Raw genomic sequence first — 22,291 nt, 5'->3', positions numbered from 1 at the left:
AAAAAAAAAAAAAAAAAAAACGTTACTATCGCTTAGAATTATGTCGGTTGCTTCAGTTTGAAGGACATATCTTCGGATATGTTTGGTCCTTACTTCTACTAGTAGATTATGAGGATAACCATTAACCAGATGACTGAAAGTGACCGGGGCGGTTTATGATGTGTTTTTATTCTTTCGCTGAAAAATAGTCGTTCATACTTAGTTAGAAGGACACATACTCGTATGTGGTCGGTCCAGCTGATCCATTGGATCGTCAGGATAGCCGTTTACCTGAGACTTTGACTTGATCGGGGCGAAATAATTTAAATTATCCAAAAACATTCATATATTCAGAAAATGAGAAATTGTATCCAACCTTTGGGAAGTGATGGCACACTGACAGTAGCATGATGTTAAAAAGATATAAAGTGAAAAATTGGTCATGCATAGTACTAATGTGATATATTGGTAGCTTATCTTACTGAATTGAGTCTGGATTTGACCTATCTAAATCATTTAGATTGTCAGCTATGGGTGTACATCTAAAATAAATTGACGAGACGTCACTGTCTAAAGATCAATATCAATTGAGGATATGTCTTATCACGCGTACACGAATTACCATCGGCCCAAATTGGTTCCCCCAAAAGCTAAATTCTTAAAAAAAAAAATGTTAGATCTTCGTGTTGCAGGTCTGCTTTCATCGAAAGTCCCTTCTAAATCAAATGCTTTAAACATTGATTAGGAGGAGTATTAAATATTTTATACTTCACCGGCTTTGGAATGATCTCCCTCTGTGATACGTAAGTATCGACCTGGACAGCGCTCTTCCTTGCTGTGATATCTAAAGTTATTATCTCCCTCTGTGATAACGTAAGTATCGACCTGGACAGCGCTGATAACTTGGATATCTGTATAAATATCTTATGCTCCACCGGTTTGGATTGATCTCCCTCTGTGATACGTAAGTATCGACCTGGACAGCGCTCTTCCATACTGTATATCTAAGTTATTATCTCCCTCTGTGATACGTAAGTATCGACCTGGACAGCGCTGATAACTTGGATATCTCCTGGAAAAAAAATATAAAATAAATGATTTTGGGACCAAGTAGATGAATACCGAACACGTATGTGAAAACATGATAAAATCATCTAGTTGCTAATTAAATTCGCAAGAATGAGAAAAGCAACAAAATTTGATGAAAAGCGAACAAAGGGGATTCTATAAGCTTATGGTCGTTTGTCAAAAATAAGATGCGCCGATTTGACTGTTCAATATGTTGTGAGGTCCTACATGAGTCAATCAAAATATGGTGGGATACATAGCTGTGATCACAAGCAATTATCAAATGGTCATTGACAGACGAGAGGATGTTTGTTTAAGTTTAAATGGACAAATATACCCATAATCGCATCGGTAATATGCATCGACCAAAAGAAATTATATTGAACTTACTGAGTGCTACAATGTCAGTACTGATCCCATGTTCGGATCTTTCTCACAAAAAGAATGTTCATTATGTCTAGTTTAATATTGTATACTCTTTTATTAAGAAAAATCAAAAAAAAAAAAAAAAACATGTGAAAAATCACGAAAAGTCTCAGTAGATAGTCAAATAAGTCTGTATGATTTCTTATTATAGATCCTTCTCAACCAAAAATATTGTATTTTAAATTTTATACAGTTATTTATTTCAGTTTGAATATTATAAAAATTCAAAAAGATTTTTATTCTGAATTATTTTTTTATTTTTATTCTGCTTTAATGTTGATGAGAAATCATCCTGTGACAGGTAGTCTGATCCCTGTCCCTCCCTTATTTCTATTTATTTTTCATTTTATTTAGTTCTGTTTGTTTGAAAATCGATAAGAAATCATCGTGACAGGTAGTCTGATCCCTGTCTGATCCTACTAAATGTTTATCCAGTGTGTAGGAATGACAGAAAACTTCATGCAGGTTGCTAAATGTTTATCTGCGCAACCAACTGTGCATGAAAGAAAGAAGAAGTGACAAGAAAGCCCAAAGATGGTTGTGCCTGATATTTTTCCGTGTGTTTACTAATGTCTTATGATCTATATGTTCTGTAGGAACTAAGCTCTCATTATCGGAAAATGTCAAAGAAAACTAACCAAGTATCAAAAGTTTATGTTTTCTTGCAGGTTCAAAGGCACCACGATCTATGGCAGGGAATAAAAAGTTTAAAAGTTTATTTTTCCAAAGTTTTTCCCTCATTCGATCGAATATGTTGCTATTCGATCGAGTAAAACGATCGAATGAGCCGATTCGATCGAGTCAGTTGTTGTGAGAATGAGAAGTGTTGCGAGAGACTTATTCGATCGAATAGACTCTCATTCGATCGATTGGTCCAAACGAACAAGTCCATTCGAAAAAATACTCATTCGAACAAGTCCAAACGAAACAGTATAAATACTCAGACTCATTCGATCGGTCAGTATTATTCGAAAAAAATTTACGGAAATTTACTCTCAAATTGTTTACGCGAAACCCTCGTTTTGATCCATTCATCTTATTCGATTTTTCACGTACATCAATAAAATGTAAGTTTTTTTGGATTTTAACCGTGTTTTGATCATGTTTTTGGTCGTTTTAGTTCTCGGAAACGGACTTTAGAACGAAACTGATATTGAACTGTTTTTAATCGTTTAAGTCTTGTAGTTTAATGTTGATACATGTTCATAAACTTCAACTGATGCTATCTGTGTGTTGCGTATCTTTAAACGATCGAAAATGTCGATCGGTTTATGCAGATTCTGGGCTGAGGTTGAAGGAGTCGAATCGGTCTACTCGATCGAACGAGTCTCTTGTTCGATCGAATGAGACTTATTCGATCAGTAGTTCGATCGAATCAGAGGTCAAAGATGATATCTATCTCATTCGACTGTCTGTGATCGAACTAGATCTCACTCGATCGAATGAGTAGCTCACTCGATCGAATGAGTAGCTCATTCGATCGAATCTTTGCTCATTCGATTGAACCAGTCCAGAAAGTTTGAAAATGTTAAACGCATTCAGTCTTTTCGATATCTGTTCGTTCTAACACGTTTATGTTTGCAGATAAAATGGCTGAAGTTGCAGAAGTTTTCGTTCCCTTCAAAACATCAATCAAGCACAATATTGTAGCCTTTCTCGACGAAAAGGCAAGCCATGGGAAAGACTTTGCAACAATGATCAAATTCCTGAAACGGTCCAGGATTCACGGACCTATCTCAGGGGTAGTAGAACCCATCATGTCAATTCAACAGGAATTCTGGAGGAATGCCTCGCACGACAAAACTGTTGTGCCGTCGGTAATTCGCTCCAATGTTAGAGGGCACGGAATTGTTGTATCTGCCCAAATCCTCAGGGAAGTCTGTGGGTTTGCTGATGCTGACTCAGATCCTACTGGGTTACATCCTGCTGGAACCAGAGGATGTTTTGCAAGAATGAAGTACGACGGTGACCTGAATGCCGGTCTACTCCATAAAGCCAATCTGTGTCCAGAGTTCAAATATCTGGCACACGTGGTGATGCACTGCTTAGGGCCTCAAAGAACAAGTTTTGACAAATTGAGGGAAAGCATGCAGTTCACAATGGCTGCATTAGTGATGAACCGCCCCTACAACTTCTCGCAGATGACCTTCAGCCATATGGTGGAAAATCTGACAATAAAACAAGGGGCGGGCGAGAAATTTCTACAGTACCCGAGATTTGTGCAAATGATCGTCGATAGTCAAGCTCCGGGTCTACTGAAAGAAAATGAGGGTGATGTGGTGAAACTGGACCACATGAAGAACGAAACTCTCAACCGTTTAAAATCTTACAAGGATCGCCCCACAAGACCACCACACAAACGGTGTTTTGGGCACGTGACAAATCCGTCTTACAAGGCTCCTCCGAAGAGGAAGTGGAGGAATGCCGCCAGTGATTCAGACGTCGAGAACTTACCTTATCAGAAAACCAGCGACGAATCTGACACTGAGGAGGAAGCGGTACCGGCAGACACCAGAACAGATGCCGAAAAAGAGGCTGATTCATTCTTTAACGTTGAGGTTCTGGATGCTGGTGATGAAGAAAGTGCATCGGATGTGCACTTTGCTGGTGAGGTTAGGGCCGAGGATGCTGCGGACGAAGAAAGGCCTGCAAAGAGGCAAAAGAAGAAGGTTACAAGGAAGTATCGGAGTTTATTTTCTGATCTCCCTCGTCCTCCAACGTTACAACCAGTTGGGACTTCGTCTGCTGCTCCTCCCGTTCAACAAGCACCGCCACCAACACAGCAACCAGCAACACAATCAGCACCACAACCGACAACTCAATCTCAACCTGAAATGTCTATACCTCCTCAGGTTGCAACAGAACTGGCTGATCTTCACAAGGCTATGATGAAGATGTTCATGTTCAAGACTGAGCAAGAAGAGCTGAACAGACGGCAAGAAGAACAAAATCGGCTGAAAGATGAGCAGATTGCCCAACTTCGAGCCGAAAACGACATGCTCAGAATTGAAAACAGTCAGCTGAATGCGACTGTCGCTGATCAGGGCTCTTCTATCAAGGAACTAAGAGAGTCAAATCTAAGCCTTGAAGCGAAAGTAACCGAATTGAAAGGAGATGTTCTACGTTTGGAAGGTCCAACAAATGTTGATGTGGACACAGACGAACTTGACTCTTCAGATGATGGAGGTGAAGGTACTAAAGAGTGAATTGAGTGAATGTAGTGAGGATTTAAATGTTAAATCTTGTTAAATGATGATTTTTGTATAGACTCAGTTTCATATGTAATGATATTGTATTTCATGTTTATGATATTACATATGTTTACTTAAAATTGTTGTTAAATTGTGGTTGTTTAATCAAACAGGTGATGATGATCCGTTTAATGTCCAACCGCTGCAATCAAAAACTGCAGCAGAATTTTTCACGTTTCTACTGGACAATCCAAATGAGCAGCGAAACTTCGCAAGTGGAGACTTGGAAGAAGGTGAAATTTCTCATAATTTCACAGAAGAAGAATTGGAACAAATGTTTGAATTATCCAACGTAGAAATAGGCAAGTATCTGGCTTTGCCTCCAACAGAACAAATGTCTTCTTCTGCTGCTACACCTGATTCATCATCATCAACGGCCACTGATCCCTCACACGTCGATCCTTCTCAATTTGATGAAGTTGAAATGGAAGACTTGTCAAAGGAAGAGTATCCTGAATACTATACGTCTCAAAATGACGATCTTCCTAACTCTGCAAGTTTCTTCCAAAATGTAACAGAGGAGGAAATACAGAAAAAGGCTGAAGAAAGGTCAAACAATATGGAACAGCCTTCTGAAACGGATCAAGCCGATTTTTTAGAGAAAACCGAGGAATGCAAGAAAGCATTCAATGCTATTCTTGAGAAGATTAGATCCAGACGAAAAGCGAAGCCGACCATTCCTCATACAACGTCATATAAGATGAAGGGTCGCAGAACTTCAGGAGAAATTATCGCTTGGGCATGTCTGAAGGATCTTAACTGCGTAGCTGTCAAGAGAGAAAGGGGGGTTGAATACTTTCAACGTATTACTGATTTGAAGACCCTTCCTACTTATGATCTGAACCGTCTGAATTATCTTGATATGCTATACGCCAACTCATCTCCATTTGCCACGTATTATCAGAGTGTATTGCGAAAAGTGTACAACACAAAATGGAAGATGATCACACCACAAAGGCCGAAGAGATATATAAGCAAAAAGGAGATCGATCCGATCACCAACAGGCCAAAAGTTATTTTGAAGTACATGCCACCACTCACAATGAAGAAGATTCCTCTTAGAAAGATGAAGCAGGACTTCTACAAATCATTCAGGCATTGGTACTATGATGGAAGACTGCATGAGGCAGTTATTGTGCTCAATGACTATGGAAACTGGAGCACAATTCGTATTTTTGATCCAATGTGGCTCACAAATTTGTCAAGGGAGGATGTCTATACGTTGTACAAGACAGAGATTCTTTATGCTCCTGAAGACATAGAGCAAGCGTTAACGTACAGAAATGTCATTAGGATTTGCTTTGCCTATGACATACATGCAGGATCAAATTGGAAAGAACAACAGAAGAAGTATGCCCAAGAAACTAAAGATTAATTGCCATGTCTTTCATTTATCTTGTTTCTTGTTGTAATTCAAAGTTAAATCTTCTGATTGTAATTGTTTTGAATTGAATGAAATATGATTTGGAATATTGTGATAGATTATGCTTTAATGTCAATTTTACAAATCTAATACAATTGTGCTTAAATGTTAATCCAAAATTCCAATTGACAGCGTCTCAGGATATGCGGAACCTATGGTAAGTCTAACTGACTGTACCATTTGATCAAGAGAGAACTCCATAAAGAAAGGAGTTTGTGGATGCAACGTATGCACCACTAGTTTTGAGAAAAGAGAGAGTGAGATAACTCCAAGGGGGAGTTACGATCGAGCAAGAGAACTCGATTGGTTACAGGCAAATAGAACTGGCTCCAAGGGGGAGTTTGTTAGGACATGAAATGTCACATGTATGTCCCCAGTTCTATCTGGTTGGTTCAACATGAAACCAACGATCGTGAAACCAAGTTAACGTACTGAAAATGTCAAACGAAGCTGATTCGATCGAATCAGTGACTGATTCGATCGAACCAGATCTCATTCGAACGAACCAGATCTAATTCGATCGAACCAGGTCTCATTCGATCGAACCATATCTCAATCGATCGAATGAGTATCTCATTCGACCGAATGAGTCTTCGGTATATAAACGTTACTTGGGAAATTTCACATGCAGAGAACAGAATACACACTCACGAACCAGCAGCCTACAGAAACTCTCTCGACTGTTCTTCGTGTTCTTGGTCGTTTCCTCCAATCCTAGGCGTCAAACCCCTTTAGGAATCGTACCTACGTGCCCGTTGATCACCACCGAATCACCGTGTTAGAGGATTCCGCACTCTAACACGTTGCCCCGTGAATTGTTGGGAAACCGAGTCCCGAATCGGTCCTACATGAATTCCCTCGTGCGGACAAGTCTGTTATTATGTTCCGGACCATAATAACTCACTTGTCCATCCAAGTTCATCCAGACCTTGTCACAATAAATTATTAGTTGATATTCAGATCCTATAACACTTGAGCTACTGGTTATATTTTAGGTATCTTTTAAAGACATCCTAATTCTTTATAACCAATGGCTCTGATACCAAGTTCTGTAACACCCCGTAACCGCAGCGGAAACGTAAACGGGATGCAACAGACACATCTGATATCAACAGCATTGCTTATAAAGAAAACAACACTACAATAATTTAAACGTATTACATTGTTTCGAGTTTCGTTACCGACTAGGCGTTATCACATAAGTTTTACCAATAGTACGTTAACATGTTTAATACAAAATATAGACTCTTAAGCTTCCACAAAATAGCACACATCATCAAGCACGTATCACTCATTCCAATTTGGGTGTACCTAGAAAGCATGTAAAGAAAACGGGTCAACTACGAATAGTTGGTGAGTTTCACTAATTTAAATAAACCATGACAAATCATTTTAATAATCATAAATTAATGATGTAATTATGCTGAGCCTACAAGTGAAAACTCTGCTAACCCAGAAACACATTTAATAACCTCTGGGGACACTGTTAACCCAGAAACACATTTAATAACCTCTGGGGACACTGTTAACCCAGAAATACATTTAATAACCTCTGGGGACACTGTTAACCCAGAACACTGTTTCGGGCCTTACAATATTAGCAACTCAGACAATTACCATCTTAATACATTACCGTACGATTCCCGTACAATAAACATTATATAAATACATTCATTTCCATGCGATCGGCATGTACATAAACACTTTGATAAAAACATGTTTTCCGCCCCGGGAAAATATTTAAAACAGTTCAATAAAAAGGGGCTCGTGAAACTCACCTTTTTGTGAGCAAAGATGTAATACTGTGCACAGCTACCGGTCCGGATCTGTAATACGATCCCTAAGTCGTTACTACACAATTTCTATTAAAATAACTTAAATTCGTGTTAACCGGTACGTCTGGGGACACTGTTGACCCAGTACCGTACACGATCCGGGGACAATGTTAACCCCGAAACACTTCTCAGGACTTAGATTGTGATATCACTTAGAGTTCTTTAGTCAAAATTACCATTAGTTTGTTTTCTCGTTTTGCGTGCCTAGCACGGTTAACTGTCTTTATGTTTTCAAAAATGAGTTTGGTCACATACGACCTGAAAATAGTTGTTACTGATATTTTAATTAAAGTGGTAAAATTAGAGCTCGGTTTAGACACCCCGTTTGGCCGCGGGGCCCGTTTCCGTCTTTAGTATACCGGAAACTGCTAAATCGGGTAAAATTACCCAAATCATCCGAATTACTTTCGGATGATTTATTTTTACTTGATTAACTTAGTTTCATGAAAATAGTCCATTTTTAGGGTTTTTATACACCAGTCAGCTCGATTAGGCGAACTTTGCCGGTTTACGCGTTTTAAGCTTTAAAAGTTTGTTTTTATGTTCTGTTTAGCACAAATAATTATCCGTTTAGTCTCGGATCTTGAAATTTTGCACAAATCAGTTTTTGACAGTAAGGAATTTTATAAAAATATTTCCAGAATTAATTTTTATATGTAACATTTATTTATCTATTTTTTAAACGTCATTTAAACACCAAATATGTCGAAAATACCAAACGACCTTAGAAAAATCCCAAGTTTTTCTGGGATGACTCCTGCCATCCACATAGTTCCCAGTAATTTTTACAGAACCAAAAACTCATTTTTCATGCCATTTTCACCAAAACCGAGCTAGAAAACCCTAGAACTCGTTTTACCGAAAAGCCTACTTAGACTTCTCCAATGGACCTGAAATTTTGTGTGTGACTTTTATATGTTATAAAAAGCTTATCTGAATTTTGCATGAAAAGCCTTTGCTAGCAACTAGATATAACACCTACAAGCACAATAACACCACACCAAGCAAGTTATACCCACAATCAAGCCATTTCTTTCATGGTTTCGGTTAAGACATCAAAACAAAGATTTTAACCGTAAAAATTCGTTTTTGACTCTTTTAACTCCTTTCTTGGACCAAGATCCCTTGTATAACTTGTATACATCACTTGATCATGCAAGAATCGGTTTCATCTCGGGTTTTCACCCATTTTTCACTTGAAACCTCATTTTCTCAAGATTTTGGAATTAAAAACCAAGATTAAACCATAATAACATGTTTATACCTTATGATTCTTGCTTAAAAACTTGGGTTTTTGGATGAATGTTGAAGAGTGTTGAGAGAAATGTGGAGTTGGAGTGTTAAAAAAAGAAAATGATATGTGTGTGTGCACCATATGGACCGATCGGTCCATGTATGGTGTGGGGTGGGGCCCACATCTCAAACCTTGGCCACACATTTGGATTGTGTAATCCGGATAATGTTGTGGATAATCTGGTTCAGTTCGTTTTTCGGTTAAACACTTAATTCGGCTTAAAACGAGGCTAAAACGGTCGTTTTTCGGCTTAAAAATAAAATTTATATAAAACCGATTTAAAAACTTAAACCATGACATTTATTGACTCAACACATCATATTGTCGGTCATTGTGCATCTTTTTCGGCTTGATCGATCTTCTCTTGCTTGGTTTGATGTTAAAGGTTTCGTTTATCGTACCGACGTACCAATAAATCGAAATCCTTTTTCTGTGCTATAATTCACTTATCCCGTAGCCTTAATACTTCGTAAACCTTACTAAACATCATATATTTCGTCTATAATGTAATCCCCGATTCGATCGGGTTTCGATAATCGTTCATCGGTTAATCGTAATTCCAATACGACTAGCTGTACATTCGAGTATAATTCATACTTGTGAATCTTATATACTCGTATAAACACATTATAATTTATATATTCAGTATTAAATAACACATAAATGGTATATTCAGGCTAGGGTATACCTGAATTTGCCGGAATCGTTACAATTTCGTTTTTAGGTGTTTTTAGCGTTTTAAAGTGATTTAAAAGCCGTAAAAAGGTGTTTTCGAAATCCGACAAGTGTGAGATAATTATGTAACATAAAAGAACCCATTATTTTATATTATCATAATATCCGGGTTACAAAACGGGTCGGTTTACAGTCCAATCGTACAAACAAGTAAACTAAAAAATTGACAAATGTCACATCAATGCTCATAGATCAGTAATAAAAAATTACAATTAGTTCATTCTAAAAACATGAGAAAACTGTAAAAGTACAATACTCTAGATCTCGGGTATGACTCAAGAAGATTAGCCACTCATGTTGATGGAATCTTTAATATTCATGGAATCCGGAGTTGACTTCATGAGTTAATAGTGGTTTTTCTCTCCAAGAATGATCTCCAGCCTCCATAGATGTGATGATTTCTCAAACCCTAACTTTATCCTTATATAGGGTTTTTAAGCAACACATGTAGTTTAACTTGGTCCAACATATGGTACTCTAGCTCAGCAAATGGTACTCTAGCTTAGCAAATGGTACTCTAACTTTAGAGTATGATACTCTTATTCAACAAACCATGCTTTAAAAACTCCTGATCCACGCATCTCTTATGCTCAACATATGATACTCTGTTTTCAGCAAATGATATGCTAAACCAACTTTTACTCAGGTTCTCTAGTGTTTGTTTCGGTTAAATATTAACAAAGTAATCTTTGATCAAATTAGTACGTGAGGTAGAGTGATTGAACGAAAAAAAAGTGAAAACAATGATTTGATTTCGAGGGAAAAAGCCCTTGATCGTGTGGATCTCCGGCACAAAAAACCCCCGGACGATGAAAAATATCACCTTCTCTTTTATTAATAACAAAAAAGGTGGTTACAACTAGTGGAGTTGAAAAATGATCGTATGCTAAGTGTTACAATGTGCTTTGATAGCTTAATGAGTGAAGTGTGTGTTCTAAATGATCATATTAGCTCGTTTAAATAAACTAAAGAGTACAACTGAAATTCTGAGAAATCCGGAATAAACCCTAGACTAAGTCTCCTATGATCCGTTGCTGAAAGAGTCTTCCAATATAGCCGTTGGAACACTCTTTTTTAAGTCTATCCACGTTCATCAACGTTCATCCCACGTCTTTGACCGATTCTTTGGGAGTCACTCATCAAATGTGGTCCCACCTACGAAATAACCTCAAATATTCCAGGATAATACAACAGTTAGTAATTATCAGGGATACCGAATACAGAAACCCTGTTAGTAAATCCGGGAACCTTATACATAGAAATGATTCCTGACAATAATAGAGTTCTCCCACGTGCTGATATTAACTATAAGCGCGAGATTTCAGCATACAGTCAATATTTGACCGTCAACCATTACTTGGCTCTTAATCCTAGAGGTTATAGCTCATTCCACACGTTTTATGCAACCACCAACCGTGTATTTCGCATGGACTAAATGAAAAATTAATATTTGCAATTATAAATCAACGCCAAGAGAGAAATATCTATTTATTAGCATTAATACTCAAGATACTAAACTTATTCGAGAATCCTGAACATATTCGTGATCCCGAGAATATTCAGTATCCTGAGCTGACCACAGATCCGACTATAAAATTTGGGCCCTAACTATTGTCCCCAAAATTTGACAGTTGTTTTTATCAATTTCAGCTGTTAAATTTTCTATTGATAAACTGTTTTCCATGTAGCACCAAAATTTTAAGATTTAGCATCGGCTAATGTTGACATCAATACGACAATAGATCAGTCCTTCGATTATTGGGATATACTAACAAACATGCAATCTTAAAATTATCCTGAAAATAAACTCAGAATTTCTGGCGACAAGGCCCAAATAAACTGGCGGCAAGGCCTAAATATATTGGCGACAAAACCCTTAGAAGAGGTGAGAACCTCTTAAACCTTAAGAATAAACTGATGACAAGGCCCTTATGAGAGGTGAAAACCCCTTAAACCTTAAGAATAAACTGGCGACAAGCCCTTATGAGAGGTGAAAACCTCTTAAACCTGAGGAATGGTACGTCTGCCATTAACTTTAGATTCAAACCAATAGCTGAGGATAGCAAGGTAACAAGTCACTATATTTCATGTGCTGGCCCGCCTCTCGAACTACGGCTGAAAAAACATGCGCTATCGGCGATCTTAAGAATAGGTGAAGACCCCTTAAACCTTAGAAGGCATTGAATAATACCTCAACTGATGGAAAGGCCTGAAGAAACTGGCGACAAGGCCCTTAGAAGAGATGAAAATCCCTTAAACCTTAGGAATAAAATGGCGACAAGGCCCTTATCGACTTCATTCCATGTGGGAATACCACATATCTTCCGGCTACAAAACAGTCAAATCTAGGTAAGGGGTGGGTGTTAGCCTTGCTAACACCCCTCCGATGCTTAAGTCAATATCATGATAAAAGAATAATAATATTGAAAATGAATAAAAATATAAATTCGAATACATACCTCAGTTGTTTAATATTACTATTAAATTTCTCAGGATAGCAGTCTTACATAAAATATTTTTTGAGGTGGATAGCGTTCAAATCCCTTGGTAATAAGTCACCATCCAAACCAAACAATCTGCATGCCCCCTTTCCTGCTTCTGACTCAATCAAGTAAGGACCTTCCCACCTTGGTGCGAGCTTTCCATCCGCAAGATTTGCAGTATTCTGAAAAGCTTTTCGGAGAACTAAATCCCCTTTTTGAAATCTACGAACCCTGATATTCTTGTTGTAGGATTTTGATAACTTCTGCTGATAAGAGGCCATTATGATCTTCGCTAAATAATTGAGTTCTTCTACTGCATATAGATCTTCAAGTAGACTTTGAGTTTTATATTCGGGATTCTGATGACTGATTCTGGCCGTAAGGATAACCATCTCTGTCGGGATAACTGCTTCAGCTCCAAATACCAATGAGAAAGGAGTCTGACCAGTAGCATTCTTTGAAGTGTCCTATCCGCCTCCACCCAAAGAACAAAAGGTAGTTCCTCGGCCCACTTTCCTTTCTTAGACCCCAACTTTTTCTTCAGATTATTGATAATGATTTTGTTGCTTGACTCGGCCTGACCATTAGCCTGAGGATGGACAGGTTTTGAGGTGATCATCTTGATTCCCTAACTAGCACAGAAATTAGTTGTTCTCTTGCCAATGAATTGTGAGCCATTGTCACACACTATATCTGCTGGGAATCCAAATCTTGTCAGGATATTGCGCTTGATGAATGAAATAACCTCTTTCTCTCTGACTTGAACAAAAGCTTCCGCTTCTATCCACTTCGAGAAATAATCTGTCATAGCCAGCATAAAGACTTTTCCTCCTAGAGCTCTGGGTAGCTTTCCGACAATATCCATTCCCCACTTCATGAAAGGCCAAGGGAATATAACAGGATACAAGGGTTCTGCTGGCTGGTGCAAAATGTTGCTATGTCTTTGGCATGCATCACATTTCTGTAAATAATTCATAGCATCCCTCTTCATCGTTGGTCAAAAGTATCCTGTCCTCGGGATTTTGGAGAATAGTGCTCTGCCCCCAGTGTGATTCCCACAGTCTCATTCATGGATATCCTGAAGAACTTCTTGAGCTTCTGCCTTCTCCAAGCACCTAAGATATGGTCCTGCAAGAGATTTCATGTATAATATATCATTCATTATAGTATATGGGATTACCTTTGTGCGAAAAGCTCTTGGTTTATCATCCTTGGGGATAATTCCATCATGAATATATATCCTGATCGGGATAATCCAAGAATTTTCATTATCCTCAGGATTCTTGACTCCCATATCTTCGTCATCGTTTGATATTTCCATGACACCTTGCTCTCCTATTGTTGGGTTCAGGATATGTATGATAGGAATCTTGACTCCTTCCGGCATCCTTAAGGATGAAGCTAAATATGCTAGGGCATCTGCTTCAACATTCTCTTCTCTAGGTACCTAAGAAATATCAAACATTTCGAAACACTTTGCTAGTTTTTTGACTAGCTCTAAGTATTTTATTAGTTTTTCTCCTCTAACAGTATATGAACCATTAAAATTATTAGTTAATAATAATGAATCAACATGTACTTGAATAAACCTGATTTTCATGTTGATTGCTAGCTGTAATCCTGCTATCAAAGCTTCATATTCTGCCTCATTATTTGTGGCTTGAAATCCGCAGGATATGGATTGAGGTATAATGTCTCACTGTGGCGATTTCAGAAGGATCCCGAGACCTGTTCCTCTAACATTTGAAGCACCATCAGTGTATAGAGTCCACTTATCTTTGGTTTCTTCAAGTTGTTGGACTTCCAAGTCTGCATCTTCTTTAAGTTCCCTGGTGAAATCAGCCACAAAGTCTGCTAATGCCTGGGATCTATGCAGTCGATACGCCGATATATCACCGATATATCAGTGATATATCGGTTATCGGTCCTTGACAATATATAAATCAAAATATCAATTCAGAATATCGGTACCGATAATATCAATGATATTGACCGATATTCGACCGATATTGGACTAATATTTGATCGATATATTACCGATATTCCCGATATTAGTGTTTTAAGTCTTAATTATCAAATTTTAGTGTTTAATGTTAGTGTTTTAAGTTCTAATCAATTCTTACTTTGCTATGATTGTTAGTTTTTTGCAATTTGCAAAAGGTTAATTTGTTCATGGCAGGAGACTATACTGAATTATCAGTGTTACATTGTTATATATATGAATTTTAAATGATATTAACTAAAGATATCCCACCGATATCTCACTACGATAACCGATATATCAGATATCGGTTCTTGACCGATATCCGATATTTTTCCGCATTAACTGCTTAGCCTGGGATTTGATGGCAGTCCTAGGTTCATATGCTATATCATATGCACTCAATTTCACAACCCATTTTGCCATCCTACCTGACGTTTCTGGTTTTCTCAAAACAGACTTAGTAGGGTAATTAGTTTTAACATGAATTGAGTGAGTTTCAAAATAGTGTCTAAGTTTAGTAGATGTCATAATATGTTCTAAAATTAATTTCTCAAGATAAGAATACCTGGTTTCAGCATCCAATACACTTTTACTTACATAATAGATGGGATGTTGTTGTCCTTCGAGATCCTTGGCTAAAACTGCACTTACAGCATTATTTGATACAGCTAGATATAGAGATAGAGTTTCACCTTCTTCGGGTTTTACCAGTACAGGAGCAGAAGAAAGATAAGCTTTTAAGGATATTAAAGCTTCCTCATGCTTACTGGTCCATTCGAACTTCTTGTTTTTCCTCAGGATATCATAAAATTCTTTGCACTTTTCTGAGGATTTGGATATGAATCTGTTTAGTGTCGCGATCCTGCAAGTTAGCCTTTGAACATCCTTGACTGATGCCGGGGATTTCAGATTCAGGATAGCTTGTATCTGCTCTGGACTCGCCTCTATCCCCCTTTTGGTGACCATGTATCTCAAGAATTTGCAAGTCTTCACTCCGAAATGGCACTTTGCAGGATTCAGCTTCATGTTGGATTTGTCGAGGATATCAAATGCAGTCTTGAGATCTTGGAGGTGATCCTCAGCTTTCTTGGACTTCACCACCATATCATCATATAAACTTCCATCGTGTCCCCCAGTTGCTCTTTGAACATCATGTTAACTAACCTCTGATAGGTTGCACCTGCATTTCTAAGTCCAAAGGGCATAGCAATATAACAATAAATACCTGTGGGAGTCATGAAGGCTGTGTCTTCTTGATCTGAGGGCTCAATTTGGATTTGTTGAAATCCTGAGGATGCATCCATAAATTTCAGCATTTCGTGGCCAACTGTAGCGTCTACCATCGAATCTATGTGTGGTAGAGGGAATGGATCCTTAGGGCAGGCCTTATTCAAGTCTGTGAAATCCACACAAACTCTCCATTTGCCATTCTTATTCTGCACGACCACCACATTTGCTAACCATCGGGGATATTGGACTTCCCTAATCATATTTGCCTTCAAGAGTCTTTCAACTTCTTCTTGGATGATTATGTTTCTCTCAGGTGCGAACTATCTTCTCTTTTGATGGATTGGCCTGAAAGAATTATCAATTCCAATTTTATGTGTTATAATATCTTTGGAAATACCTGTCATATCTTCATGTTTCCATGCAAATCTTGACATTCTCGATTTGAGGAAATCAAGCAACTTTGACTCAATATCCTCAGGAATGCTCGTTCCTATCAGCACTTTGACTTCAAGATCCTCGGGATAAGGAAGTACTTCTTTAATTTCTTGTTCCCTGGCCTCCATTACGTCTCGTGCTGGCTTCTGTAATTGCTACGCCTGCTGGGATTTGGCAGTACACTTCATACAAGAGGTGTAGCAATTCTTTGCATCTCGTTGATCGCTGATGATTTTGATAACTCCCCACGGACTTGGGAGTTTCACAAATTGGTGATAAGTGTAGGGGACTGCTTCCATGCTGTGTATCCAGGGTCTGCCTAATATAATATTGCAACAAGACAAACAGTCAGTAACACAAAATTTTTGCATTTTATTTACCCCTTCAACATATACTGGGAGCTTGATATCCCCAATAGTGTTCTTAGTTTCTCCACTTAATCCAACCAATACTGAGGAACTGGGTATAATCTCATCCTCAGGAATATTCATCTCTTTCAACACATCTAGTTGAATAATGTTGAAAGAGCGTCCACCATCTATGAGGATCCTGCGAACATAATGGTTAGCCACATATAACGTTATTACCAAACTATCATGGTGAGGATCCTGAATATTGACTTTATCGCTTTCATCTAAGGATATGGTCTTTGCTTGAGTGAGAATGGATGTATTTGTTGGTCTGTCAGCCACTTCTAACTTTCTTTGATCAACATTTCCTTTTGCTGCAGAATAAGAGGTTCCACAGATGTCAGATCCTCCGGATATGAACAGGATTGTTTTTGCATCCGTTGGTGGAGGAGTTGCCCTTTCAAGAACTTTCTCAGGATTTTGCTCTTTTCCCTTCTTTCGGCCAAGTAGCTCTTTCAAGTGGCCCTTGCTGAGAAGATAGCTAATCTCCCTTCTGAGCGCAATGCAATCCTCAGTCAAGTGCCCGAAATCCTCGTGGAACGCACACCATTTTGACTTGTCTTTCCAGGTTCCTTGTCTCTCCGTTTTCTTTTGTCACCTGGCTTTTTCACCTAAGTCCTGCATGGCACACATTAATACACCAATATCAACAGAAAAACAATAATCAGAGATCTTAGGATATTCTTCATCATCTTCATCATCTACTGCATTAATCCTGGGGTTATCAGGCTTATAATAAGGTTTTGATCGATATGATTTTCCCGGGGATTCGGCTTTCCCGTTTGTCTGATCATACTTTGGGATATCGATCTTTTTAAAAATTTTCTTATCTTCTTCTACCCTGATAAACCTCAGAGCTCTGCTTCTTGATTCATCTACGACCTGCATGGAGTCATAACAAGATCATCATAGAAAGAGGAGTCTTTCTATAACCCCAACTTAAGAGCTTCCACCGCCAAAGCAGGATTTAGATTTGGAATCTCCAATGACTCCTTGCTAAACCTGGTAATAAAATCTCTCAAGGATTCCCCAGGATTCTAGGTAACCCTATAAAGATCACCTGTCATTTTCTCAAACGTTCTACTACAAGAAAACTGGTTATTAAACAAGTTAACTAAATGAGAAAAGGAGGTGATGGTGTTAGGAGGAATACTCTGTAGCCATTTCATGGCCGCTCCGGTCAAGGTAGATCCAAATCCCTTGCAAAGACATGCTTCCTTGATTTCTATAGGGATTGGGTTGATCTCCATAGGCTCTCTATACTGTGCAACGTGTTCCTCAGGATCCGTGGAACCATCATATAGTTTCATATTCGGGGGTTGAAACCGTTTTGGGATATGTACGTCACCAATTGATGGCACAAATCGGGATATTCTGTAACTATCAGTGGGAATTTCGGCTATAGGACGGATTACGCCAGGAACATTTGAGATCATGTCTTTAAGCTTCTGTAATTCCTGGGCTAAACTCGAACTTATGCCTGCATCCTGCAAAAATCCTTGATTAGCATTAAAGGGAATTGTATTAAAAGCATTACCCTGATTAATATTCTGAGGAACAGCCTGGGCGTTGTAGCTTGCATTCCCAAACATAGTATTTCCCGGAGTAGCAAATGGAATGGTAGAAGCGTTAGCCTGCATCGGGATAAAGTCTCCCTGGTGAACCTCGGAGGATCCTGAGAATTGCTGAGTCTGAGCAAATGGTAGCTAAGGATTAGGGAACCCTGGTGAGGGTACTCCTGAGGATCCTGGCTGTTGCTGAGATCCTGAGAATACCGCCTGCTGATAAGGACCTGACGATTCCCGTCTGATGGAACAATCCTGAGGATCCGGACTGTTGATATAATCCTGAGGATCCTGCATGTTAAAACGGTCCAGCAGAGGATGCATTCAAGTATCCTTGGGATCCAGATGAGTGCAATCCCGCAGACCTTGAGTGCTGGAAAGATGAGGATCCAGAGTTGTACGCCGTGGTAGACTATGGATGCACCAATCCTGAAGATCCTGGAGGAGTGAAATCCAGAGATCTCGGGACTAGTGGTGTGAATTCTTCCGTCGTCTTCTTGGATTTCCTAATATCTTCCAGTTCCCTCACGAGCATCTGGTTGGTCTTATTCTGGCGTTCCATCTGTTCCTGTAACTGTCTGTACAGAGACAGAAGGTCATTTTTGGACACCATGATGGGATCCAGGGGAGACGGCCTCGATCCCGAGAACACGGGAGTAGCAGGTTTTTTCTGAATTTTATCAGGTTTCTTCGGGATACCAGTAGCAGGAGGATTAGGCATAGGCGGCCTCACAGAGGAATATGAAGCTGCGGCAGAAGAGGAAACATTCTTTCATTGGGAAGACATGTTGTGGATATTGAAAGTTGGGTTTAGTTTGAGAGTTAATAATGATCAAAGCACCGTTTTCCCCACGGTGGGCGCCAAATTATTTCGGTCAAAATTTACAAATTAATCTTTGATCAAATTAGTACGTGAGGTAGAGTGCTTGAACGAAAACAAAGTGAAAACAATAATTTGTTTTCGAGGGAAAAAACCCTTGATCGTGTGGATCTCCGGCAAAAAAAACCCCCGGACGATGAAAAATATCACCGTCTCTTTTATTAATAACAAAAAAGGTGGTTACAACTGGTGGAGTTGAAAAATGATCGTATGCTAAGTGTTACAATGTGCTTTGATAGCTTAATGAGTGAAGTGTGTGTTCTAAATGATCATATTAGCTCGTTTAAATAAACTAAAGAGTACAACTGAAATTCTGAGAAATCCGGAATAAACCCTAGACTAAGTCTCCTATGATCCGTTGCTGAAAGAGTCTTCCAATATAGCCGTTGGAACACTCTTTTTTAAGTCTATCCACGTTCATCAACGTTCATCCCACGTCTTTGACCGATTCTTTGGGAGTCACTCATCAAATGTGGTCCCACCTACGAAATAACCTCAAATATTCCAGGATAATACAACAGTTAGTAATTATCAGGGATACCGAATACAGAAACCCTGTTAGTAAATCCGGGATCCTTATACATAGAAATGATTCCTGACAATAATAGAGTTCTCCCACGTGCTGATATTAACTATAAGCGCGAGATTTCAGCATACAGTCAATATTTGACCGTCAACCATTACATGGCTCTTAATCCTAGAGGTAATAGCTCATTCCACACGTTTTATGCAACCACCAACCGTGTATTTCGCATGGACTAAATGAAAAATTAATATTTGCAATTATAAATCAACGCCAAGAGAGAAATATCTATTTATTAGCATTAATACTCAAGATACTAAACTTATTCGAGAATCCTGAACATATTCGGGATCCCGAGAATATTCAGTATCCTGAGCTGACCACAGATCCGACTATAAAATTTGGGCCCTAACTATTGTCCCCAAAATTTGAAAGTTGTTTTTATCAATTTCAGCTGTTAAATTTTCTATTGATAAACTGTTTTCCATGTAGCACCAAAATTTTAAGATTTAGCATCGGCTAATGTTGACATCATGAGTTAATAGTGGTTTTTCTCTACAAGAATGATCTCCAGCCTCCATAGATGTGATGATTTCTCAAACCCTAACTTTATCCTTATATAGGGTTTTTAAGCAACACATGTAGTTTAACTTGGTCCAACATATGGTACTCTAGCTCAGCAAATGGTACTCTGGCTTAGCAAATGGTACTCTAACTTTAGAGTATGATACTCTTATTCAACAAACCATGCTTTAAAAACTCCTGATCCACGCATCTCTTATGCTCAACATATGATACTCTGTTTTCAGCAAATGATATGCTAAACCAACTTTTACTCAGGTTCTCTAGTGTTTGTTTCGGTTAAATATTAACAAAGTAATCTTTGATCAAATTAGTACGTGAGGTAGAGTGATTGAACGAAAAAAAAGTGAAAACAATGATTTGATTTCGAGGGAAAAAGCCCTTGATCGTGTGGATCTCCGGCACAAAAAACCCCCGGACGATGAAAAATATCACCGTCTCTTTTATTAATAACAAAAAAGGTGGTTACAACTAGTGGAGTTGAAAAATGATCGTATGCTAAGTGTTACAATGTGCTTTGATAGCTTAATGAGTGAAGTGTGTGTTCTAAATGATCATATTAGCTCGTTTAAATAAACTAAAGAGTACAACTAAAATTCTGAGAAATCCGGAATAAACCCTATACTAAGTCTCCTATGATCCGTTGCTGAAAGAGTCTTCCAATATAGCCGTTGGAACACTCCTTTTTAAGTCTATCCACGTTCATCAACGTTCATCCCACGTCTTTGACCGATTCTTTGGGAGTCACTCATCAAATGTGGTCCCACCTACGAAATAACCTCAAATATTCCAGGATAATACAACAGTTAGTAATTATCAGGGATACCGAATACAGAAACCCTGTTAGTAAATCCGGGATCCTTATACATAGAAATGATTCCTGACAATAATAGAGTTCTCCCACGTGCTGATATTAACTATAAGCGCGAGATTTCAGCATGCAGTCGATATTTGACCGTCAACCATTACTTGGCCCTTAATCCTATCGGTTATAGCTCATTCCACACGTTTTATGCAACCACCAACCATGCATTTCGCATGGACTAAATCAACAATTAATATCTGCAATTATAAATCAACGCCAAGAGAGAAATATCTATTTATTAGCATTAATACTCAGGATACTAAACTTATTCGAGAATCCTGAACTTATTCGGGATCCCGAGCATATTCAGGATCCTGAGCTGACCACAGATCCGACTATAAAATTTGGGCCCTAACAGTGTTGATCATACATCATCCTGGGTCTTCATCTCATGCTCGTAGAAGTTCAATTTAACCGCATTAACATCCAATGACCTGTAACACAATAAACATGTATGAAGTACCATAGTTTATACAAATATGTACATGTTTATTGTGTTACAGGTCATTGGATGTTAATGCGGTTAAGTTGAACTTCTACGAGCATGAGATGAAGACCAAAACTACATAATTAACATGGTAATATACGAAATTAATACCCGACCACCACAAACTCATAATCTTTTCTTTTATCTTTTACCACCTTCTTCTTTACAACCATGAACAATAATCGCATAGCATTTATAGCATTTTGCCAAAATATCTTTTCACTAATCATTTTTTTACTCTCATTTTTAAATAGTTATTCTAAAGCGTGACATTTTAAGGGGTCAAACTACGAGTAATAGCGTAAGACGCATGCCAATATAAATCAAAATTTTGGTCCGTCGGAGGGTCGGGGGTGACCCTCCAGATCCACCCCCCCCCCCCCCCTCCTCTTTGTTAAGTATTCCCATGGTTTCAACCCTTGTCTACAAATTCTACACCATGATCAAACCGGTGTGTTGCAGTTCGTACCACAAGCCAATCGCTATTTTTAACGACGAATTTCTTTTTAACTTTTCAGTTTATTTCAGCCAGGACCGCTTTAGCATATGCTTCACTCTTACCAAATAATAAAAAATACTTCATTAAACAAACCTTAGGCTACGGTTAGGCTTTCACATTTTACAATCATTTGAATGTGTTATGGGGGTGTGAGAGATAATTATTAGACTAGCTTTATTGGTGACATCTTATTTTATTAACATGGGTCCAACGTATTAGTTCTTTAACTTCTCTTTAAAGAAAAAAATTTATGTTTTAAATAATAACAAAACATATTTATTTAATAAAAAAATTGGTCTATGTAAGGTTATGTATGAGAGTGAAAAGTTAAGTTGGT

This window comes from Bidens hawaiensis, unplaced genomic scaffold, assembly GCF_021521415.1.
Source record: "Bidens hawaiensis isolate Kalapana, Puna unplaced genomic scaffold, B.hawaiensis_p1.1 tig00059812_1, whole genome shotgun sequence".
Classification (NCBI taxonomy): Eukaryota; Viridiplantae; Streptophyta; class Magnoliopsida; order Asterales; family Asteraceae; genus Bidens; species Bidens hawaiensis.
This window is presented reverse-complemented; position numbering follows the sequence as displayed.